A 12814-nucleotide genomic window follows, 5' to 3' on the forward strand; every position below is an offset into this window, starting at 1 on the left:
TTTATTTTTAGTTTGGCTGCATCGGGTCTTAGTTGTGGCACGCAGGATCTTCGTTGTGGCACGCAGTATCTTTAGTCGTGGCATGCAGGCTTCCTAGTTGTGGCATGCATGCGGGATCAAGTTCCCTGACCAGGGATCAAACCTGGGCCCCCTGCATTGGGAGTGTGGAGTCTTACCCACTGGACCACCAGGGAAGTCCCTACATTGATTGATTTTTAAATATTGAACCAATATTGCATTTCTGGTATATACCCTGCTTGGTCACGGTGGAATATATGTACATACATATACACATACGCACACACATCTATATTGCTGGATTTTGATTTGCTAATTTTTGTTGAGGAGATTTCTATGTTTATGAAAGATAATTGGTCTATAGTTTTCTTCTGTTGTCTGATTTTGGTATCAGGGTAATGGTGGCCTCAAAATGAGTTGGGAAGTGTTCCCTCCTCTTCTGTTTTCTGAAAGAGGTTGTGTAGAATTGGTTTTATTTCTTCTTTAAATGTTTGGTAGAATTTATATTTGAAAACATCCAGAGATCTCTTTTTTATGGAGTTTTTTTATATAAGATTTTTTTTTTTTACAATTTAATCATTCAACAATTTAAAAATATATATTTATTTATTTATGGCTGCTTCAGGTCTTAGTTGCAGCACACAGGATCTTTTGTTGTGGCACTCAGGCTTCTCTCTAGTTGCAGTGCATGGGCTCTGTAGTTGCAGTACACAGACTTTCTAGTAGTGACGCGTGGGCTCAGTAGTTGCCCTGCTGCATGTGGCATCTTAGTTCTCTGACTAGGGATTGAACCCACGTCCCCTGCATTGGAAGGCGGATTCTTAACCACTGGACCACCAGGGAAGTACCTTTTTTATGGAGCTTTTATTTATATATTTATTTAATTAAAAATTTTATTTATTTATTTATTTATTTTTGGCTGCGTTGGGTCTCTGTTGCTGCTCATGGGCTTTCTCTAGTTGTGGTGAGCGGGGGCTACTCTTTGTTACACTGTGTGAGCTTCTCATTGCAGTAGCTTCTCTTGTCGCGGAACATGGGCTCTAGGCGCATGAGCTTCAGTAGTTGTGGCATGTGGGCTCAGTAGTTGTGGCTCATGGGCTCTAGAGCACAGGCTCAGTAGTTGTGGCACGCGGGCTTAGTTGCTCCGCAGCACATGGGATCTTCCCAGACCAGGGATCAAACCCCTGCTCCCTGCATTGGCAGGTGGATTCTTAACCATTGCACCACCAGGGAAGTCCCTTTATGGAGCTTTTAACTACAAATTCTATTTCTTTAATGAATATAGGATTTTTCAGGTTATCTTTTTATTCTTGGGTAAATTTCAGTTGTTTTTATTTTTCAAGGAATAAGTCCATTTCATCTAAGTTGCCAAATTTATATATTGTTGATTTGTTCACAAAATTCACTTTTAAAGTCTGTGGGGTCTGTAGTCATATCCCCTTTTTCATTCCTGAAATTAGTACCGTGTGTCTTTTTTTTTAATTTTATCCATTTTTAATTTTTATTTTTGGCTGTGTTGGGTCTTTGTTGCTGTGTGCGGGCTTTCTCTGGTTGCAGCGAGTGGGGGCTACTCTTCGTTGTGGTGTGCGGGCTTCTCATTGCAGTGGCTTCCCTTGTTGCAGAGCATGGGCTCTAGGCACGCGGGCTTCAGTGGTTGCGGCATGTGGGCTCAGTAGTTGTGGCACATGAGCTGTACAGCACAGGCTCAGTAGTTGTGGCACACGGGCTTAGTTACTCCATGGCATGTGGGATCTTCCTGGGCCAGGGCTCGAACCTGTGTCCCCTGCATTGGCAGGCAGATTCTTAACCACTGCACCACCAGGGAAGCCCCAGTAACCTGTGTCTTTTGTCTTTATTTCTTCGTCAGTCTGGCTAGAGAATGTTGATATTTTACATTTTTTAGGTAATCCAGAAGGTTTGGTTCAGGTTGCAAGTTTCAGCCTGCCTGCTGTGGGCTGTGGTTCCAAAGTCAGCTCAGTTTTTAAAGCATTTGCAGTGCCCTTTGGATCAGTCCCACGTGTGTGCTACCCAGTGGTCAGTCGGGGACCTTGGTAGTGTGCTACCTTGTAGCTCAGATGGCAAGGCTGTGATATGCTGTTTAGGGTCAGATCTGTACATGTAAGCTCCAGGGTGAGCCCAGGAGGTCATACATAGCTTTCTGGGATGTCTCTCTAGATCTCCCTCATCTCTATGATGTTCTCAATACCTTTTGATGCCCTAGACCCTCCCTTCCTCGTCCCCTAGCCAGAAAGATAGGTGTATTAGTTTGCTGGGGCTGCCATAACAAAATACCACAGACTGGGTGACTTAAACAACAGAAATTTATTTTCTCACAGTTCTGAAGGCTGAAATTCCACGATGAAGTTTCCTGCAAGGTTGATTTCCTCTGAAGCCTCTCTCCTTGCTTTCTTGCTGTGTCCTCACATGGTCTCTCCTCTGTGCATGTACATGTCTGTGTCCTAAACCCCTCTTCTTATAATGACACCAGTCATATTAGATTAGGCTCTACCCTAATGACTTCATTTTACCCTCATTACCGCATTAAAGGCCATCTCCAAATGTAGTCACATTCTGTGATACTGGGGGTTATGACTTCAATATATGAATTTGAGGGGGACCATTCAGCCCCTAACAGTGTGGCTTTAGTTTCTCTGCTCTGTTGTGCACTTCTTACTGCTGTGTCTGCGTCTGGGACCACGGGAGGACAGGGAGAGAAACAAAGCAATGGTATTCTCTCCATGCTCTTGGAATCACAGCTCCTCTGGTTAGAGACAAATTTCCCCTCCATTAGAGTTTTAAGCATCTGACCACCCACTACTGCCATCAACACTAAGGTATTGCCTGCAGACTGGGGCAGGAAAACAGAAAAAAGAAAAAATAACAAAAACCAAATGGAATATTCCCCGATTCCCCACTTCCCAACCCCCAAACACACACACACACACACACACACACACACACACACACACACACACTCCTCAGATCAGAAAGAGAGGGCTTACTTGGAATTCTTTGTCTGCACCTGATGAACATTTCTGAGTTTTGAGCAGGTGCACTTGAATCCAGGCTGGGCAATACTGAAGGGAAAAAACCTGAACTTCTCACCAGTTTTGTGGACCTTTGGATTCTGGTCTCTTTCCTTGATTCACCTGCTACCATTTGCTTTTCAAAATCCTTAGGTCACTGCTCCATGGATTCTGAAAGGGTTTGTAGTTGCAGTTAGTGTGATACATAGGGCAGAGTGTGTTACTCCATCTTTCCTGAAATCATCACCCTGTACATTGGCTTAAATGTTAGCTTTTAAGACACATGTACTGCCCTGTGCTGTTTTTTCATTAGAAATATACCTTGGAGGGCTCTGCATATCAGTGCAAGTAGATTTCCCTCATTCATCTTCACAGGTGTATAGTGTTCCAGAGTGTGGCTGTTTAACTGATGCCCTATGACACCATGTCCTAGTCTTCTGGTCTTTACTGTTATAATCATGGTGCAATGGAATGTCGTTTTTTTTTTTTTTTTTTGCGATACGCGGGCCTCTCACTGTTGTGGCCTCACCCGTTGTGGAGCACAGGCTCCAGACACGCAGGCCCAGCGGCCATGGCTCACGGGCCCAGCCGCTCCGCGGCATGTGGGATCTTCCCGGACCGGGGCAAGAACCTGTGTCCCCTGCATCAGCAGGCGGACTCTCAACCATTGCGCCACCAGGGAAGCCCCCAATGGAATGTCTTGTCCATATGTTTTTGCACACTCATGTAAAGGCATCTGTGAGTAATTTCTAGAGGAAGAATTTCAAGGTCAAAGTAACTATGTGCGTTTTAAATTGTGTTCAGTATTGTCATATAGATTTCCGAATTTACTTTCCAACAAGGAATATCTAAAAGTGCCTTTTCCCCCACACTTTTGCTGATATAGTTCATGTTTGCACGTTTCTATGTTGAAATCTGTATTAAAGGTCCACTGACAGAAACTGGCATCCCAGCACTGCCATTTACTAGCTTTGTGACCTTGAGCTCATTACTCGTGGCATCTGTACCTCATCTCTCTTTGGTTAAATGGGTGTCTTGAGTCTTTTTGGGCCACTGTAACAAAATACCATAGACTAGGTAACTTATAAACAACATACATATATTTCTCAAAGTTTTGGAGACTGGAAAGTCCAAGATCAAGGTTTCAGCAGATTTGGTGTCAACCAGCCTGCTTCCTGGTTCATAGATGTCTGTCTTAATGTCCTCAGATAGCAGAAGGGTATCTGAGGGAGCACTCCAGGGTCTTTTTTTATGAGGGTACTGATACCATTCATGAAGGCTTTGCCCTCATGACCTAATCACCTCCCAAAGATTTCATCTCCAAATACCATCACATTGGGCATTAGGTTTCAACGTATGACTTTTGTGGGGGACAATACATTCAGTTTATTGCAATGAGGATAATAGTAGTGCCTACCTCATAGGACTGAGGGGCAGGTACCTTCCCCGGTTCTCTCTCCACAAGGACTGGAGGAAGTCTCTGGGTTCGTGGGCAGCTGGCAGGAAGGTGTGAGGCCCCAGAGAGATATTGGTCACGGCCAGCAGAGCGAATGGTGACTCACTGGTTTATCTATAACTGGTTTCCCCTGGTGAGGAAAAGGATTAGTCTGACCAAATATAGTTCAGTATGTGGTAAAACCCACATAGTCGGAGATGCTAACTAGGTCTCTAAATAAAAAAAAAAGTAATATAATGTACATATATAATGTAAATAACATGTAATGTAATGTGTTATATATGTTGCATATAAGTGTGTGTAGAGAAAAAAAGAGGCCTAGCTAGCATAGAATCTCTCACTACTTGGTTTTTACCACATACTGAATTGTATTTTATATTTATGTTATCTGATAACATGTATATTACATGTTAACATATATTATGTTAATATATGTGTATTGTATATATGTGTATTATGAATTACATATGTTATATGACACATATATTTAGAGATCTAGGTAGCATGTCTATTTGGTTTTTACCACATACTAAATTATATATATATATAATTATATATATATATATATATTTTTTTTTTTTTTGCGATATGCGGGCCTCTCACTGTTGTGGCCTCTCCTGTTGCGGAGCACAGGCTCGGGACGTGCAGGCTCAGCGGCCATGGCTCATGGGCCCAGCCACTCTGTGGCATGTGGGATCTTCCCGGACCGGGGCACAAACCCATGTCCCCTGCATCGGCAGGCGGATTCTCAACCACTGCGCCACCAGGGAAGCCCTAAATTATATTTTATATTTATTTTATTTTTTGATATCAGAAACTAGTGAAACTCATTACAAGGTAGTCTGTGGGAAAAGGTGGATATTTGTAGGCATGAAGCAATTTTCTTGGAGCAGCCCAGAAGGGTTTACTGTCATGGCCACTTTAGGCCTCCTCCCTGCTCCCTGGCCTGCTTTTAACAGGTTGGTCATACACGCTACAGGGTACTATGACCCTCCTGCTCTGGACCTGCCAGGAGCCTTTGAGGAGTTGAGAGAAGTTTGGAAAAGTGGGAAGAGGGCTGAATTGGGAAAAGGCCCAGGTGCTTGGCCCGTCTGGGGGCCCTTGCTGCCTGGCCAATTTGGAGTCACTGAGCTTTTTTGTTTTTTTTGTTTGTTTTTTTTGCGGTACGCGGGCCTCTCACTGTTGCGGCCTCTCCTGTTGTGGAGCATAGGCCCCGGACGCGCAGGCTCAGCGGCCATGGCCCACGGGCGCAGCCGCTCTGCGGCATGTGGGATCCTCCCGGACCAGGGCATGAACCCGTGTCCCTTGCATTGGCAGGCGGACTCTCAACCACTGTGCCATCAGGGAAGCCCTGGAGTCATTGAGCTTTTTAGAGCCCTGTCTTCTGCTCCGTAACAGCCCTGTCATGCCTGTGCTGCCTGCCTTGGGGTGATCAAAGGTGATGAGTTGACTACGGGAACTGAAAGCAAATGAAGAGAAATGTGAGAATGACTATAGTTAACATTTATTTATTGAGCAGGTACTCTGTGCTTGGCACTGTGCCAGGTATTTACATCTATCTTATTTAATATAATCTTCCCTCACAACACCTTTCAGAGGTGGTTATTATTATTAAGATATTTATGTTTTTGGATAGATGATATACTGTGTACAAAATTCAAAGGACATAAAGATTTTACTGTGAGTCTCTAATTGAATAATTCAGGCAAATTAATATAGAGATAAAGCAAATATGGTAAATGGTAACAGTTGTAGAATCTCAGTGGTGAGCATGTGGGAATTCATTGCACTATTCTTTAAACTTTTCTGTATGTTTGAAAGTTTCTCATCATAAATTTGTGGGGAGGGAAAGTGACTCTCCCCCCTGTCCCCATCTCTCTTATGAATTTCTCTCCCAGGAGGCAAGCACCGTTACTAGTTTCCTGCTTCTCCTTCCAGAGATACTCAGATTTTATGAGTGTGTTTGCACAAACCTGCATACACACATATCAGTGCCTTAGGTTACATCTGGCACTGCATTGATAGACTTCAGTTTTTGGAAGCTTTAGAAGCGTAGCTGCCTAGGAAAGGCCATCCAGGTGAATTCCCACAGTCCCTTTCCCAGGGGTTGGAGACTATTTTGTTCCCCAGTCTCACCCCTAGAGGGTGCCCTCCTCCACTCGACTGGAAGCAGCAAGTGGCAGAAGGTGCAGAAAGGACAGTATCAGGGCCGCTGCCACGTGACTCACGAACAGGGGGGCCTCCAAAAGTATAAATACTTTTGTTCTCTGGCCTTAGCCACATTTTTTGTGGGAAGGAAAGCTCAGACGCTGAGCCCACAGTTTGGCTTTGCAGTAGCAAAGGGAAAGGTTGCTCAGAAAGCTTCACCCACATGCTGTACCGTGAACTTTTAAAGGATAAATAAAACCCCCCATTTCCGGGCACAAGAAACACTTCATAGCATCCCAGACATTTTGATGTTGATTACTTGACTAGACTTAGAAAATTCATTTTTGACCAAACGAAAGCCATTTTTTTTAATACATTAGAACTTCTTTATAACACTGGGGTTGGAAGGTGTCTGTGAATTAATAATACCAGTCTTATTCTATGGCTGGTTGTTACATAATTTAGGGAGACAAGTTTTCACCACATTATCTCAGGATCTGTGAAAAAATGAACTGTATTATAATAGTGAGTATATAACTTAAAATTTTTATTTGTTTTTATTTTTTTAATATCTTTATTGGAACATAATTGCTTTACAATGTTGCGTTAGTTTGTTCTGTATAACAGAGTGAATCAGCCGTATGTATACATATATTCCCATATCCCCTCCCTATTGAGTCTCCCTCCCACCCTGCTTATCCCTCCCCTCTAGGTCGTCACAAAGCGTGGAGCTGATCTCCCCGTGCTATGCAGCAGCTTCCCACTAGCTATCTGTTTTACATTTGATGGTGTATATGTGTCAGTGCTACTCTCTCACTTTGTCCCAGCTTCACCTATGAGCCTCAAGTCCATTCTCTACGTCTGTGTCTTAATTCCTGCCCTGCCACTAGGTTCATCAGTACCGTTTTTTTAAGATTTCATATATGTGCATTAGCATCTGGTATTTGTTCTTCTCTTTCTGACTTACTTCACTCTGTATGATAGACTCTACGTCCGTCCACCTCACTACAAATAACTCAATTTTGTTCCTTTTTATGGCTGAGTAATATTCCATTGTATATATGTGCCACATCTTTTTTATCCATTCATCCGTCGATGGACATTTTGGTTGCTTCTATGTCCTGGCTATTGTAAATAGTGCTGCAATGAACATTGTGGTACATGACTTTTTTTTTTTTTTTTTTTTTGCAGTACGTGGGCCTCTCACTGTTGTGGCCTCTCCCGTTGCGGAGCACAGGCTCCGGAAATGCAGGCCCAGTGGCCATGGCCCACGGGCCCAGCCGCTCCGAGGCATGTGGGATCCTCCCGGACCAGGGCATGAACCTGTGTCCCCTACATCAGCAGGCAGACTCTCAACCACTGCGCCACCAGGGAAGCCCATGACTTTTTGAATTATGGTTTTCTCAGGGTATATGCCCAGCAGTGGGATTGCTGGGTCATATGGTAGTTCTATTTTTAGTTTTTTAAGGAACCTCCATGCTGTTCTCCATAAGGGCTGTATCAATTTACATTCCTACCAACAGTGCAGGAGAGTTCCCTTTTCTCCACGCCCTCTCCAGAATTTATTGTTTGTAGATTTTTTTTTTTTTTTTTTTTTTTTTTTTTAAATTTGCTGTACACGGGCCTCTCACTGCTGTGGCCTCTCCCGTTGCGGAGCACAGGCTCCGGACGCGCAGGCTCAGCGGCCATGGCTCACGGGCCCAGCCGCTCCGCGGCATGTGGGATCTTCCCGGACCGGGGCACGAACCCGCGTCCCCTGCATCGCCAGGCGGACTCTCAACCACTGCGCCACCAGGGAAGCCCTGTTTGTAGATTTTTTGATGATGGCTGTTCTGACTGTTGTGAGGTGATACCTCATTGTGGTTTTGATTTGCATTTCTCTAATGATTAGTGATGTTGAGCATCTTTTCATGTGTTTGTTGGCAATCTATATATCTACTTTGGAGAAATGTCTATTTAGGTCTTCTGCCCATTTTTGGATTGGGTTGTTTGTTTTTTTGATTTTGAGCTCCATGAGCAGTTTGTATAATTTGGAGATTAATCCTTTGTCAGTTGCTTTGTTTGCAAATATTTTCTCCCATTCTGAGGGTTGTCTTTTCGTCTTGTTTATAGTTTCCTTTGCTGTGCAGAAGCTTTTAAGTTTCATTAGGTCCCATTTGTTTATTTTTTATTTTATTTCCATTACTCTAAGAGGTGAGTCAGAAAGGATCTTGCTGTGATTTATGTCATAGAGTGTTCTGCCTATGTTTTCCTCTAAGAGTTTGATAGTGTCTGGCCTTACATTTAGGTCTTTAATCCATTTTGAGTTTATTTTTGTGTGTGGTGTTAGAGAGTGTTCTAAGTTCATTCTTTTACATGTAGCTGTCCAGTTTTCCCAGAACCCCTTATTGAAGAGGATATCTTTTCTCCATTGCATATTCTTGCCTCCTTTGTCTAAGATAAGGTGATCATATGTGCGTGGGTTTATCTCTGGGTTTTCTATCCTGTTCCATTGATCTATGTTTCTGTTTTTGTGCCAGTACCATACTGTCTTTGTAATATAGTCTGTATATTACTGTAGCTTTGTAATATAGTTTGAAGTCAGGGAGCCTGATTCCTCCAGCTCCTTTTTTCTTTCTCAAGATTGCTTTGGCTATTCGGGGTCTTTTGTGTTTCCATACAAATTGTGAAATTTTTTGTTCCAGTTCTGTGAAAAATGCCATTGGTAGTTTGATAGGGATTGCATTGGATCTGTAGATTGCTTTGGGTAGTAGAGTCATTTTCACAATGTTGATTCTTCCAGTCCAAGAACATGATATATCTTTCCATCTGTTTGTATGGTCTTTGATTTCTTTCATCAGTGTCTTATAGTTTTCTGCATACAGGTCTTTTGCCTCCTTAGGCAAGTTTATTCCTAGGTATTTTATTCTTTTTGTTGCATTGGTAAAGGGGAGTGTGTCCTCAATTTCTCTTTCTGACTTTTTGTTGTTACTGTATAGGAATGCAAGAGATTTCTCCTTTGTCGAAGATAAGGTCACCTTATCTTAGACAAAGGAGGCAAGAATGATGTTACCTGTGGGTCTGTCATATATGGCTTTTATTATGTTGAGTTAGGTTCCCTCTATGCCCACTTTCTGGAGAGTATTTATCATAAATGGGTGTTGAATTTTGTCAAAAGCTTTTTCTACATCTATTATCATATGGTTTTTATTCTTAAGTTAGTTAATATGGTGTATCACATTGATTGATTTGCGTATATTGAAGAATCCTTACATTCCTGGGATAAACCCCACTTGATCATGGTGTATGATCCTTTTAATGTGCTGTTGGATTCTGTTTGCTAGTATTGTTTTTTAATTAATTCATTAATTAATTTATTTTTGGCTGCATTGGGTCTTCGTTGTTGTGCACAGGTTTTCTCTAGTTGTGGCGAGCAGGGGCTACTCTTTGTTGTGGTGCGCTGGCTGCTCATTGCGGTGGCTTCTCTTGTTGTGGAGCATGGGCTCTAGGCGCGTGGGCTTCAGTAGTTGTGGCACAGCCTCAGTAGTTGTGGCTCGTGGGCTCTAGAGCACAGGCTCAGTAGTTGTGGCACGTGGGCTTAGTTGCTTCGCGGCACATGGGATCTTCCCAGACCAGGTCTCGAACCCGTGTCCCCTGCATTGGCAGGTGGATTCTTAACCACTGTGCCACCAGAGAAGTCCCTGTTCGCTAGTATTTTGTTGAGGATTTTTGCATCTATGTTTATCAGTGATATTGGCCTGTAATTTTCTTTATTTTTAATGACATCTTTGTCTGGTTTTGGTATCAGGGCTTCATAGGATGAGTTTGGAAGTGTTCCTCCCTCTGCTATATTTTGGAAGAGTTTGAGAAGCATAGGTGTTAGCTCTTCTCTAAATGTTTTATAGAATTCGCCTGTGAAGCCTTCTGGCCCTCGGCTTTTGTTTGTTGGAAAATTTAATCACAGTTTCAATTTAAGTGCTTGTGATTTGTCTGTTCATGTTTTCTATTTCTTCCTGGTTCAGTCTTGGAAAGTAGTGCTTTTCTAACAATGTGTCCATTTCTTCCAGGTTGTCCATTTTATTGGCATAGAGTTACTTATAGTAATCTCTCATGATCCTTTGTACTTCTGTGGTGTCAGTTGTTGCTTCTCTTTTTTTATTTCTAATTCTGTTGATTTGAGTCTTTTCCCTTTTTTTCCTGATGAGTCTGGTTAATGGTTTATCAATTTTGTTCATCTTCTCAAAGAACCAGCTTTTATTTTTATTGATCTTTGCTATTGTTTCTTTCATTTCTTTTTCATTTATTTCTGATCTGATCTTTATGATTTCTTTCCTTCTGCTAACTTTTTTTTTTCAAGGTGAATATATGATCCAATTTTTAAAAAAATTTTATTTATTTATTTATTTATTTTTGGCTGTGTTGGGTCTTCGTTTCTGTGCATGGGCTTTCTCTAGTTGCGGTGAGCGGGGGCCACTCTTCATCGCAGTGTGCAGGCCTCTCACTGTCGCGGCCTCTCTTGTTGCAGAGTGCAAGCTCCAGACACGCAGGCTCAGTAGTTGTGGCTCACAGGCCTAGTTGCTCCGCGGCATGTGGGATCTTCCCAGACCAGGGCTCAAACCCGTGTCCCCTGCATTGGCAGGCAGATTCTCAACCACTGCGCCACCAGGGAAGCCCTGTTAACTTTTTTTTTAATAGACCTTTATTGGAGTATAATTGCTTCAGAATACTGTGTTAGTTTCTGTTGTACACCAAAGTGAATCAGCCATATGCCTACATATATCCCCATATCCTCTCCCTCTTGAGCCTCCCTCCCATCTTCCCTGTCCCACCCCTCTAGCTGGTCACAAAGCATGGAGCTGATCTCCCTGTGCTATGCTGCTGCTTCCCACTAGCTAACTGTCTTACATTCAGTAGTGTATATATGTCGATGCTACTCTCACTTCGCCCCATCTTCCTCCTCCCACCCCATGTCCTCAAGTCCATTCTCTATGCCTACATCTTTATTCCTGCCCTGCAACTGGATTCATCAGTACCATTTTTTCTGTTTTGTTTTTTTAGATTCCATATATGCGTTAACATACGGTATTTGTTTTTCTCTTTCTGACTTACTTCATTCTGTATGACAGACTCTAGGTACATCCACCTCACTATAAATAACTCATTTTAATTTCTTTTTATGGCTGAGTAATATTCCATTGTATATATGTGCCACATCTCCTTTATCCGTTCATCTGTTGATGAACATTTAGGTTGGTTCCATGTCCTAGCTATTGTAAATAGTGCTGCAATGAACATTGTGGTACATGTCTCTTTTTGAATTATGGTTTTCTCAGGGTATATGCCCAGTAGTGGGCTTGCTGGGTCATATGGTAGTTCTATTTTTAGTTTTTAAGGAACCTCTATACTGTTTTCCATAGTGGTTGTATCAATTTACATTCCTACCAACAGTGCAAGAGGGTTTCCTATTCTTTTTATTTATTTATTTATTCATTTTTGGCTGTGTTGGGTCTTCATTGCTGTGCGCGGGCTTTCTTTAGTTGCATCGAGTGGGGGCTACTCTTCCTTGCGGTGTGTGGGCTTCTCATTGCGGTGGTTTCTCTTGTTGCGAAGCACAGGCTCTAGGTGCGTGGGCTTCAGTAGTTGTGGCACACAGGCTCAGTAGTTGTGGCACGCAGACTCTAGAGCACAGGCTCAGTAGTTGCGGTGCATGGGCTTAGTTGCTGCGCGGCATGTGGGATCTTCCCAGACCAGGGCTCGAACCCATGTCCTCTGCATTGGCAGGTGGATTCTTAACCACTCTGCCATCTGCCACCAGGGAAGCCCCAGGTTCCCTTTTCACCACACCCTTTCCAGAATTTATTGTTTCTAGGTTTTTTGATAATGGCCATTCTGACTGGCGTGAGGTGATACCTCTTTGTAGTTTTGATTTTCATTTCTCTAATAATTAGTGATGTTGAGCATCTTTTCATGTGTTTGTTGGCAATCTGTATGTCTTCCTTGGTGAAATGTCTGTTTACATCTTCTGCCCATTTTTGGATTGGGTTGTTTGTTTTTTTGATATTGAGCTCCATTAGCTGTATATTTTGGAGAATAATCCTTTGTCTGTTGTTTCATTTGCAAATATTTTCTCCCATTCTGAGGGTTATCTTTTTGTCTTTTTTATGGTTTCCTTTGCTGTGCAAAAGCT

General features: G+C 42.7%; 1 protein-coding gene across 2 annotated transcripts in view; it reads left to right on the forward strand.

The window, feature by feature from the left end:
* Positions 1–12814, forward strand: part of KCTD6 (potassium channel tetramerization domain containing 6) — a 58022-nt gene that overhangs the window by 14747 nt on the left and 30461 nt on the right. The gene's annotated exons all lie outside the window — the stretch shown is intronic.

Source organism: Tursiops truncatus, chromosome 10 (genome assembly GCF_011762595.2).
Source record: "Tursiops truncatus isolate mTurTru1 chromosome 10, mTurTru1.mat.Y, whole genome shotgun sequence".
Lineage (NCBI taxonomy): Eukaryota > Metazoa > Chordata > Mammalia > Artiodactyla > Delphinidae > Tursiops > Tursiops truncatus.